The 12,319-nt window shown below is 42.8% G+C and overlaps 1 protein-coding gene and 1 long non-coding RNA gene across 2 annotated transcripts in view; one reads left to right on the top strand and one right to left on the bottom strand.

Annotated features, from left to right (window-relative positions):
* Positions 1–12,319, bottom strand: part of LOC105694026 (cadherin-87A) — a 151,991-nt gene that overhangs the window by 113,869 nt on the left and 25,803 nt on the right. The window lies entirely within an intron of this gene.
* On the top strand, positions 5,318–9,505 carry LOC125499899. The gene is made up of 6 exons (XR_007276939.1): positions 5,318–5,549; positions 5,661–5,829; positions 7,134–7,283; positions 7,347–7,545; positions 7,686–7,824; positions 7,922–9,505. It is a non-coding gene; the product is annotated as an uncharacterized LOC125499899 (long non-coding RNA).

Here is a 12,319-nt window from a genome sequence, read left to right as displayed (position 1 = left end):
GCACTGCGAAATACGAGCGATAAAAAAAAAAAAATTAGACGCCATTTGGATTTTTTCGGGCTACAAATCGTTGCGAGCCTCTCGATGAACATACCCCTTCGAGTTATCAAAGGGCCGCGAAGCCATCTGATGAACCAAATCATACATTATATTAGGTCACAAGATAGATCGCGCGGAGCGCGAAACAAAATTTTGATAAATTTTTGTTCTTTGAACGCGAATGTTCGGTAGGTTGGAATTAATTGGAGGCATTTATGCGTTGGTCAGTCGATAAATTCCGATGTGTATACCGGGGCAGGAGGCAAACTTCAGCCGAAACCCGTGGGGCCGGCACAATGGTACTGGCGTACCTACCTACTCTTGATATTCGTTTGGCACGCAACGCTTTCGCGATTCGTTACGCATGAAAGATCTGAAGAACCGCAAATCAAATAATATTGTTCGGAAAACGGATGAACTGTGAGAGGAGAAATTCGGAGTCGCGGTAGCGTTTTTCGACAACACTTCATTTCGGTCTATATTTATAAGCGTTCGAAATCGTCGAGCGTTCGGTTTCGCGTCGATCGTTTGTACAACCGATAGAATTGATCGGATTTCATTAGAACTACCCCAAATGTACAGGAGGCTTCGAGTGGTAACACAGTGGAAAGAAATCGTCGGATAGAAAAAAAAAAAAAAAAAAAAATGGCAAAAGAGTTAATAGAATATAGAGAAAAGGTTTAGAACTGCAAGTATATCTCTCTAATGCTCGTTTTATGCGGGAAGCGTGCAAATAACGGCCCTAAGGTTCTACTTTGGCACAGCACTGGCATTTCGTTCGCACGTTTCAGTCGTTTTTGATTGTGAATTATGAGGAAAAGGCTCAGCTTTCGGGCTCTCTCTCCCTCTCTCTCCCTCTCTCTCCCTCTCTCTCTCTCTCTCTCGCCTTTAAGCGAATGCAAATTTATGTTGCATCACGTGACTCTAATGGCCCCTCGCCTTTTGGTCGGGACGTTTTTGGAATTCTTTTTGATTTATGGGACAACCTCGGCGACCACCCTTCACACGTTCTCTTTGTCTGCTTTACGATACGTAGTTGACTATAATAATATTGTTCTTCGTCGTTCTTTCCGTCTCTTTTCATTCATTTTTCGCACGCCGCGTATCGCAGATCTCCATTCGATTGTGACCGCTCTCAACCGATGGGATTACTCGAAAGATGAGACCCGGATTCGCGAAAGCTCAAGAAGGAGCGTTGGGAGCCGTCAAAGCGAGAATGAGAAACAAGTTTCGGTGTACAGGTTCAATTTGTCAGCTATACTGGAAAATGTATTTTGAGTACAAAAGGAGTCCGTTTTTAATGGAAGTTTTCCGTACAAGCTAACGCTTTATTTTCTCTCCCTTCCTTGTTTCGACGCAGAGTTTGAATAGGGGGGCGGGGGGAGAGAACTCTGAAAAGAGACCTGCAGTTTTAACAGATATGGATAAAATTGGCATGGATCGATCGATCGACTTAAGCTAACTTTTCTTTGAAGAGAAAAGCTTTCGTTTCGTTTATTAAAATCCAAGATATCTCTTTTACTTCCGGGGATATGAACGTTTGAAGATTGAGTTCTCCGTAACTCGGGAGTACGATGAAACGAAAACAGCGTTCAAAAACTGACTAAAAAGTATCGCAATCAAGGGAACTCATATTGAAATTTATACACAACCCCGGAACGGATAATATCGAACGCGAACTACGTGCAGCTTTTTTTACCAAACTCTTCATCGACAACACGGCGCGGGTGCGTCTCCGCATTTCCACGTCGACCCCAAACGAAATGACGATTGTCCAGTGGCGGAGTCGAGACGCGACAAATTTACCCCCGCGCACTCGGACAAAAGTATCCGCAGAAACTGAGGCGACTATTTTCACACGGTTATACCTGATTGTTTATCACCATTTGATCGGCGTATAGCTGTATACCTATATGTACGAATGATATACATACCTAATATATGTACACCGTGAGAGAATGGAATTTTACGCCGAGTTGCGCCTGGGCGCTATCCTCGTTTGAGCGAGCGTCAAGTCAAGCAGAATATAACTGGAATCGATGGAAAAATATGTCGAGGTACACGTGAACTAACAATAAGGCGGGTACGTACGCGATGGCGTAGGAGACGTCATAAAAATATTATACCGCGTACGCGTGTAAAATTTTATACATATTTATATATAATACGGACGTATAAGTACGTTACACCGTACACCCTTTTGCAGTGTTCCGATGATTTTGAACTCGCTGACCTAGCGCCGGGTAGAAATCCACAGAGAATAGGTGTGCGAAACTGGAGTTTAAATTTTCCTCTCTGTACGTCAATCACGTTTCTATATAGGTATGTACATACGAGATAGAGAGAATCGTAGAGGTGCCGCGTTACATGCACGCAAAAACTGACGATGAAACAGGAATTGAAAACCGTAACACCTCAGCGAAAAATATAACGAGCAACAAAATGCCATTCTTCGATTCGTACGAACGCCTGCAGACGGGACTATTATCCCGTGAAACCTACGAAAGTGTCCGACCACCTTGTACGCGGGCACGCGAATTTCGTCGTTCGCCGAACACGGTAGCCGCGACTCGGTAGGCCCCGAGGGAAAATGAGAGCGTCGCAATTTTCGTCGCTGCGTGCATTAGACATCCGGAGACGCGTTCCAAGGGCGTTTGGTAAGCCCACCCCGCCGACACGCGTATACGACAAATGGTGTACATGTGCGGTTTTCAAATTCACGCCTGCGCACCAGAAACAGTCGTACAGTTTCGCCGGATTCTCACCGTGTACGATATGCCCCGTGGGTACGATAATAATTGCCGAAACACGTGAAACTAACTCAACAGGGAATGATTTATTTTAATACGTCTCGTTCGCCCTCTTTGTACCCCGAGATTAGCTGCCATTTATTTTAATGGAGCGACAGAAAATTTGTCGTACCGATCTATGTATGGGTTTTATCTCGTACCTGCTTCGGATCACGGAATTACTTCAGAGAAATACTTCACGTTATATTCAACAAGGGAGCAACATGTGCGATACAAATCGATGACATGAATTAAAGTACATTGGGATATAAGTACCTCGAAACGACCCGGGCGCGGCTGCCGCTGAAATTTCAGGACGTCCTCCGTGTTACGAAGGTTCCGCGGGTTCGCGAAGGTCATGGAATTTTCGGATCACTCGCTATCTTATCTACGCTCCGTCTTTCTCCACTACGTTCATATCGTCCGTCGAAAAAGTTACGCGGGATTCGGAAGAATTCGTGTCAACGGCAGCCGTCGCGCGTTCATCGAGAATAACGCGTCACATAGCGACGTATTTATATATACACGGATAGATGTGTGTATCGCATGTAATATGTGATATAATATACAATACATATACGATATATTATATACGACCGGGTACCGCGACGACCTACGTCGTATTCGCGGATGGGCCGTTGAGCTATAGAAGGCCTGACCGCTGTCAACTGCAGGAAACAGTGTCCCTGGCGAACCCAATTTCATCGACATACCTTTTGCCGCCTTTCTCATAGGTACGGACGCGAGCGTACACGGGTATTGTATGAGAGAATAAAATTTCCTCGCAACCCGTTGACGGATCTCCGACGAGTTTCGCCATCTGTGTCGCGATCGTATCTCACATCGATTTTGCAAACCCGAGAGATAATCAGGAGCTACGTAATATCGCACTGTCTTCCCTTCTTTGTTACAATTGAATAACGTTGTTAGACACGCGGACGGAGAAGAAAAATTTCTTGCTCAGGTATGGAAAGAAAAAAAAAAAGAAAAAAAAAAAGAAAAGTACGAAGGAATTGTGTGTTTGAGAATACAAAAGATCTCCGTGATAAAAATATCCTTGTACGAAACATATATATATATGATACATATGGTCGGGTAATGTCATGAAGACGAAAATTTATGAAAAAAAGCTCTTGGAAGTTGCCTATTTCATTCACATGAATTCTGTTATTTTTAGCAATCACAATCGAGCTAAAATGAGAAAAAGAGAAGAGTGTGTAGAGTAAGTGGATTGATTTCACTCTGAGAAATGTAAATTACCCGTATGTGAAGTTTTTGAAAGGTTACGCGGGAGTGCAGAAACTGCAGGAGTAAGATAAAGGTATCTCTGCTATATACAACCTATGGATGTGCATTATATATACATCCGCTACTGCCATCTGCTCGATTATTTGTAGAGAACTTGGGAAAACTTCTATTATGTATAATATTGTCGCATGTATGACCCGAAACTTTCCGATCCCGTCGCTGCACATAATATACGTATCTCTGAGAACGACATATATACGACGAATATGCATTTATAATACTTCGAGTACCACCACCTGTATGTATACCCATACGTATACGGTATCGCGTCGCTTGTTGCCGTTCGAATTCAACGTGAACGATGTCGATTTTTTGACGTTCGAAAAATTGTGACTTCTGAACATCCAAGTTCAGCGATCGCGTGTGTTCCACTCCATATTTTTGCGGAGCGCGTTCGACGCGTCGTACGAGGTGTACCGATGTTATATGTAAACTCGTGTAGGTTTTCAAGGGATTTCCAGAGGGTGCAGCTGTGAGTCAACGATCCGGGAATTGCCGGGTGTCAAGAGAGCAGTTTGCCGTAAAAGATTATATCCTCTATGCAGCTGCACCGTTAAGCACACCGAGTAATCTCGAATCACTTTACCAATAAATCGTCTTACGGAACCAACAATGGCGACCATCTACTTTTTCTCTCCACTCTCCCATTTTTTTTTTTTCATCCAACGCGATTTACCGCCGCACGATCAACTGGTTACTTCTTGCGTGTTATCTCTGATCGGTTTCGCGGAAGAAAAAAAAAACGAAAGTAATTAAAAATTTAAAGATAAAGCGATGCGAAAAGAAAATCTTGTCATCCGAACGGTTACCTTGTATAGTTACGGGAATCGTTTTGCGGTGAAAAAAAAAAAAACACGCGAAATCGTTTACACGGACGGGGGTAGTTTGAAAGAAGTTTTTTCTTCGTAAAACTAAATTAAATGGGGATTATTGAAATGTGTTGTATTACCCGTAGGTTATTAAAGGTCGATTCGTCTTAGAAGCGGGTCGCATCTGCGTCTCTGCAGATGTTCGCCGTTAAACTTGAGGCGCTCTTATAAGCGAAACAAAAGGTATGATATTATGATGAAAGCTACGTGCTCCTATTGTCCATCACGATAAGAGAATGATATTTGAGCCTATTATATTGTAATCTTTTTTTTTTGCAGCAGCAGCAGCAACTTTGAATTGAAAATAAAAAAAAAAAAAAGAAAAAAATTGGAGATAAAGAAAACGGGAACCCAAGAAAAGAGAATGAAAGGAAAAATTTTCTTATTACGAGGAGCGGCGCGGGTGAGTGGAAACTACGTTTAAAATTAAACGAAGGGATACCTATACACAGGATTAAACCGCTGAACATAAATTTAAGGGAGAAATATTTGAAGTATCTCCTGCGAGAAAATATGGCAACGCGTTTCCAAGAAAACGTACAAGGTAATTGTCGACGGCCATTTTAAAAGCTCGCCTTCACATTGACGGGGAGGAAGTGTGGCGTACGTCGGGTACAGGGAGGGCTGGATTCTTGATAAATTCTAAGCTTTTCAGTTCGCTATGGAAGCTCGCAAGAACCCCAAGCGCAGGACTTAGCGCGTCCTACATTCTTTGATGACGGGATCACCGTCCGTAGAAGCTTATAGAAAACCCTCGACCAATACACGTTGGATGTAGGAGCAACCGCGTACAACAAATACTCGTCGATCTTATACCGAGTCGCGTGAGTATTTCAACCTCGTCACGCTCTACGATATCGATCTCGATAAACTTTGATCGTTGGATAAATTTCTATCAATGGCGCGTCGTAACGCCCCGTTACGTTATTTGCCGTTTTCATTTTTTGGTGAATTTTATTATCCGTGAACGGCTTTTCGTTTTCGAATCGATACTCCGATCGGGAGATGAGCCCGATGAAAACTGTTCCCTGTTAAAAAAAAAAAAAGCTCACGCTTCGGGCTTTTGCAGCGCGCGTTCCGCGTTCGCGTATCGCGAAATTTAAGTTGCACGAGATACCGAGCTCGGAAACCCCGAACGGACGGAGCGGTATTAGGTGCACACCGAGATCGTGGATATGAAAATTCGACGCCATTTAAATTCAATGCGGACTAAAATGAACCCTAATTTGGATTTCCAACTGTGAAAACGTTATTCTCACTACCGTTGCAAGAGGTCGAAATTATATTTGACTGCATTTGCGCTGCAAGACATGAAATTCCAAGTACTACTGCAGGCACCAGATGCCGTCTACGACGTCTGCGTGCCAAAGTTTCTCCGTTTCAAACCACGAATACACCCAACCTCGATAGCGAAGGCAAGAAGCCTAACGCCCTATTCGGTTGCTACTGTATGAGTGGAATATAGGCGCCACTATTACTGTACGTGTATACGTATATATTATACACATAGGTAGTAGAGATCCAGCGGAAACTACGCCAGAAGCAAGAGGGCGTCTTATTGCTTGACAAGTTGGCACAAAATGTTATGTACTGTTGCTAGTAGAATATTGGATCTAACGGGTGGTACGTAAGGCGCTCTCTGATAACCGAGAACCCTCTCGAGCTCCACATGAAATAATAACTCATCATCGCAATTTGTCCCACCTGCTACTACTTCTTGCGAATAAAAATTAAAGATCACTCGGCACCGAGGCTCGATCGATACGAACGATCAAATTTCTTAGTTAAACTACATCGGGGGCTAGATATGACCGACGATGATGCGAAAAAAAGAGGAAGCTCGGTACCTCTCAAATGAGCTTTGTTTGAAAAATCAACTTTTCCGGATGATTTTTTCACCCCTCTCCTAAAATTGGTCCTTCAAAGGTCAAACGATGCACAACCAGAGAAATATTGGTTGCGAAAAAACCGATTCGATAGAATAACAAAATATAAAAATCTCGAGCTTCGGCAACAGCTGCGCTCCGAGTTACAAAATTTCGTACGACTTCGTGGGTCTGGTGTAAATTCTAAATGAATTACAGCGTTAATTAAACTAATTTTAAACTTTCGTGCGTTTAATTTCTAGTGTACGTCGGTTCATAAATGTGGAAATAGTCTACCGACCAACAACTCGGGGAATGGGGTGCGGCGGGTTTCGCGACTCGGTCGTACGATGTCCGTGCGGTGGAAAACACAAGAAAGGAAAGATAAGGAATATGGGCAGCACCCTCCCGAGGTTAGGGAGAACAAAACTTGACGTTATATTTACACAGCTAATGCCTGTAACTTTCTGCTATAGTTCGGAGCAGATACTCGAGCATCCTCGTTTACGGACGTGTATAAATAATGTACGCAGCTTTGGGGACGGCGAAGGTTTGGGCACACGATGCCCGAACACAGCGGAAGAAGAAAACGTACGAGGGAACGCGTACCGCAGGACTTTTGCAGAAGAGGCGAAGCTCAGGCGAGGCCCGAATTTCGGGTCGGAATACCAGACGGTAATCATCGCCACGGCAAACGTCGCCGTTTTCTACTCTTGTCACCAGTTATGACAACCGACCCTCTCCCTCTATTCACTAACTTTGCCTCTGAATCAAGTGTAATTGCTTTGATACCTGCTGCTTCTGCTCGACGACAGTCGTACACATACCCACGCGTCGTCCGAATCACGCGAAGGAAGGAAGAACGGGAGGAAGGAAGGACGGAAAAGGACGACATCGGCTCCCATTTGATGCCGGAAATTGAATCAATGGGCATTCAATATTCACTTGACAAAGGTTGGTTAATTATCTAATGGTTTCTCCTCTCGAAACATTCGACTATACTTCCGAGCATGCGAGCTAGTTACTTATCCCCGATTGTTTTACTTTCTAGATTTACGAGCGGAATTACCCCTACGTATATACCACGTAATTATAACGAGCGTCTAATTATCAAATTGCACGACGCTCGGATCCGCTAGCGTCATTAAATATTATCAATCACGTTTCCCGGTATTCTTGATATCGCATAGTTCTTTGATATCACATAGTTACACATACTTATACGTTCCACCTACTTGTAGCCACGTCAAACTCGATTTGTATTCATGAGTAGCTGAAGGTCTTCCGACTCCTCTGCCCACATTATTCCCATGCATGAATTTTTCATCCGAATAAAAAACAATCAGAATAAGAAAATAAAAAAATAAAACAAACAAACAAACTATCACAGCGGCGCAATGTTAATCCAAATCTCTCGGACACGGTAGACGCGAGCATATATCTACCTGAATAAACGTGTAACCGTGATACGTATACGGGCGATTCCTCCGCGCTATAGGTCTCCTGCAGGTACATCAACATTGCCGTGCGCCCATTATGCAACGTACATTTTCACACCAGTACAAACGTGGAAATTTATCCGCGAGAAATTCATCTTTCCCCCGGATAATTGTCCGATCCGTTGAAACGAAGGCGAATCGCAACTACCGCCGAGAAGTCACGCGGCCCTGTACCCGCTCGTATCGAGGGATGGGACCCGTTACATTATAAAGAACATTCGTCCGCGTCGTTTCCAGCGTATCAATCGATGAGCCGGTTGAGGTGGAGGAGTTTTTTTTTTTGTTTTTTTTCTTTGTCGTAGGACACACGGGGTGGACGGTCGGAAGTTGGTCGGATACTGGGATGAAACGCGGTCGCCGTCGCGTAACACGTCCGAGACAATAAGACGGTTAATAGATGCAATTAAAACGTATAATGGGTGACGCCATTGACGACGCTGAATACCCTTAATATTATAAATAACGCGGACGCCTGCTACCTACCGCCTGTTAGTGAAGTTATAATGGAAAATTAAGTAACCAATGTTCAAGTTCATACCACCAACGTGCACAGTGATAAATGACATCGTAAGTTGCGCCCTAGACACTACCTTAGTCTATTCATTTTGAATTAAATTCTAATTACTTTATATATGAGGCTATTTCAACTTTTGCTATTTTCCAATTCCCGGCTATATCCGGTTATAAGGTAGCTTGTGTATATCTATGTACGGTCGGATGCGGTATACTGTACGGTGCACATGCACCACGAACTTGTAAATTCCAACGTCTTCCACACTCCGTAGAATTTTTTATCTTGATGCGAATTTTAACGAACCAATTCCGTCCGCTAATATACGTGATTCGCGAAAGCGAAAGTATATCTCTGTGTTTAGGACTGTAAAAAGAAAGAAGAGAAAAAAAAATGGTAATCGCAATTAAAACGGATTAACGTAAACTATGGTAATTTAACATCGTAACTCCAACGAACGGAATAAAATTCGTTCGTTCACTTTCTAATTTTCTTCAGATTTGCGGTATGATATTTTTTACAATAATCATTCACCACACGTTGCAACGGTGAAACATTTGTATATTGTTTTTTCAGTATTTCCTTTATTCCAAATGAAGCCATGCAAATTTTCGTTAGAACCCAAGCCCATAAAGCTCAAAGTGTTGAGTGGGTCACGAGAAAGGTATAATAATAAGGGCACTCCACGCTGTGCCTAATGAATAAAATTACGAATGTTACCGAGGCATGCATGTTCACGACCGAAATGACGAGTACATGCGTACGTATATACGTATACCTCTACTACACATATACCCACGTATGTACGTACGTAGAGGAGGAACAACGAAACGCAAGCGACGATAATGAATCGTAAAGGTAATTTATGAGTATAACTGGCCCACGTATTACTGCACGATATATATGAACGGGATCGGCGCGTATTAGGGTAGGTAGAAAAGGAATTTAAAAAAAATAAAAATAAAAATGAAAAAAAGAGAGCAAGAGTTACACGAGGAGTAAGGTTGAATTCACTCGATGTTGCTATTTCTATATCGGGTCAAAAAGCTAAAAAGTATTCGCACAGCAGAATGCGAAAATAAGGTAATGGCTGTGTACGCAAAATGTATTGTTAACGTTCGGTAGGAGTAGACGAATTTCTAACGGCGAACGGTCAAAGTTTTACCTGAATTTCGTCCGGAGCAAGGAATTATTAATACAACTACCTAACGGCTGCAATGTTTGTCGGAGCTTAAGCCCTACGGAAAAAGCATCGAGATTGTTGGAAATCAACAACCGTATATATATATATATACGCGCGTAGGAGCGGCACAACGAATTTTCAGCTTTTCCGAACCATATACGACGACATAGGGATGTTGGAATAATCCGACGAAGAGTTAATCCTAGATTATACCAGAATTTTCGTCTCTTACACCGACGTGTACGTTACCCGACGTGCACCGAACATTTTCGACGTCCGACGAATTCGAAATTATTTTTTTTTCGTGCAGTTTCTGCGGCAACTGCTGCACGAAAAAACATCGGCTCCAACTGCAATTACAAATCCCCTCGAATTTTGCGCTACTTCACGTCACTTTATCATGCGAAAAAATGGCTACACGCTTGTCGTACGAAAGGACGAGCGAACGAAACAAAAATAACCGCGGTGCCACAAAGAGGAGAAGTACGCGGCAAGGTGCGGGTGCTTGACTTATCGGTGAGCCGTTGAAGACGTAATATCCACAGATATCTTCACACGTGTAAGTATATATATGTATGCGTATACCGGGGAAGGTGCTTTATGCGCCAAGGTATTTTGCACGCCGGAAGTAAGCTACTGCGACGCGAATGCCGGTTGAAACCACTTCCGGTCGTGATTGCAGTTGTTAGTCAATTTTCGGCAAAGGTCTCCGAAGGATTCTCTCTCGCCGAATAATTCGCTATCGCGTAGATTCGCTACGTTTCATAAATTTCCTAAAGATCGTCCGAATCGAGAATTATTCTTTTCGCGCTGTCGCTATTTTCTCACCATTGAACGGAGCATTCTCGAACAGGGAATAACTCGTAAACGGAAATAAAACTTTGGGTATCCGTCGGCATACCCCGTTCGCTCTCGTGTCAGATATGCGTAAGCGGACCACGTTGTGAGGATTATTATTTTTATCCTCACTAGGTGAGAAATTCCCGCCGATCGTGTCCGTGTATAACTATGCATGAATAAATTCGAGAAGTGAGCACTTACCTGAAACAGAAAAAGAAGCAGGTGTTTGAAAATATGCACACGTATACCCTTACAGATACAGATTGTAATACGCGGTGAAGAAAAAGTTTGGGTTGAGTAGTAGTACAGGTGCAGTACATATCTACTTTAAAATTCAAATTTCGGAATAGCTGGGTTGAAAAAAAAAAAGACGAACTCGACTCTTCCGGGGGAATCGACACTTTGCTCTGGGACAGTTCAATTTGGGTATACCGAAAGATAGAAGGAGGGTAGGTAGAGGGTAGGTAGAGGGGTGTCGTCGACGATATTAGAAATTTGATTAGATCGCTTGAAAGATATTTCGCTTTTCATAAAATTGCGAAACGGTTTCATCTAATTTGTTGCGTCGCTACCTCTCATTAACTTCACCCTCCCACTAAGGACCCGGTTATAATACGTACCCACCTACCTACCTACGGCTACACCAATACTTATACGCGCTTCCAAATTAGCCTAAATTCCGAGCACCCTAAATTAGACATAACAGAATCACTTAGCCGGATCTCAGGGAATTAAGGTGCCATTAGAACATCTTTTATTCCGTATCTATGAATTATTACGGAGATTTCAAGCTTCGCAGTTTTCACACCGCCGCGGTATGACGTTCACTCAATTATTTTCGAACTAGCAGCGCTCACGAGGCTCTCGATCATGAACTTTGAACCCCTGTATCGGAACAGCTTGGCCCCATACCGCAGGATTGAGGAAAAAAAAAAAAAAAAAAAAATTGTACGAGAGCGTGCAACGCAACCTCTGCCAACCATCTTTATCGTTTTCTTACTTCTGTAGCGACCGAAAAATACATCATACTTGCAGATATCTTTTCCTCAAACTATAAATCAGCTATGTATACTACTTCCATCCACATACATCGTATATCATATCATATGCGCAATGCATCTCGTTATAGAATTCGATAAGTTTTTTTTTTTTTTCATTCTTCACGTTACGTGGTACGCGTAGGTACGGTATGTTTCACGCGAAATCAAATTTATACAGCTTCTGATTTTTCATATTTTCCATTTCTTTATTTTATCGTCAAATCATTTCGTCGAAAACCACGAAACAAAAATTATGCACAAAGATATATTGAAATTTTTCCGAAGTATACAATCGACCAAAAAAGCGACCAAGACCAACAGCGACTTTGATCTGAAAATCTCGGGCGCGGAATTCTCGTGGAAAAGGTCGAAGATA

This window comes from Athalia rosae, chromosome 2 (genome assembly GCF_917208135.1).
Source record: "Athalia rosae chromosome 2, iyAthRosa1.1, whole genome shotgun sequence".
NCBI lineage: Eukaryota > Metazoa > Arthropoda > Insecta > Hymenoptera > Athaliidae > Athalia > Athalia rosae.
The sequence above is the reverse complement of the archived record's forward strand: the minus strand, read 5'-3'. Positions and strand labels throughout refer to the sequence as shown.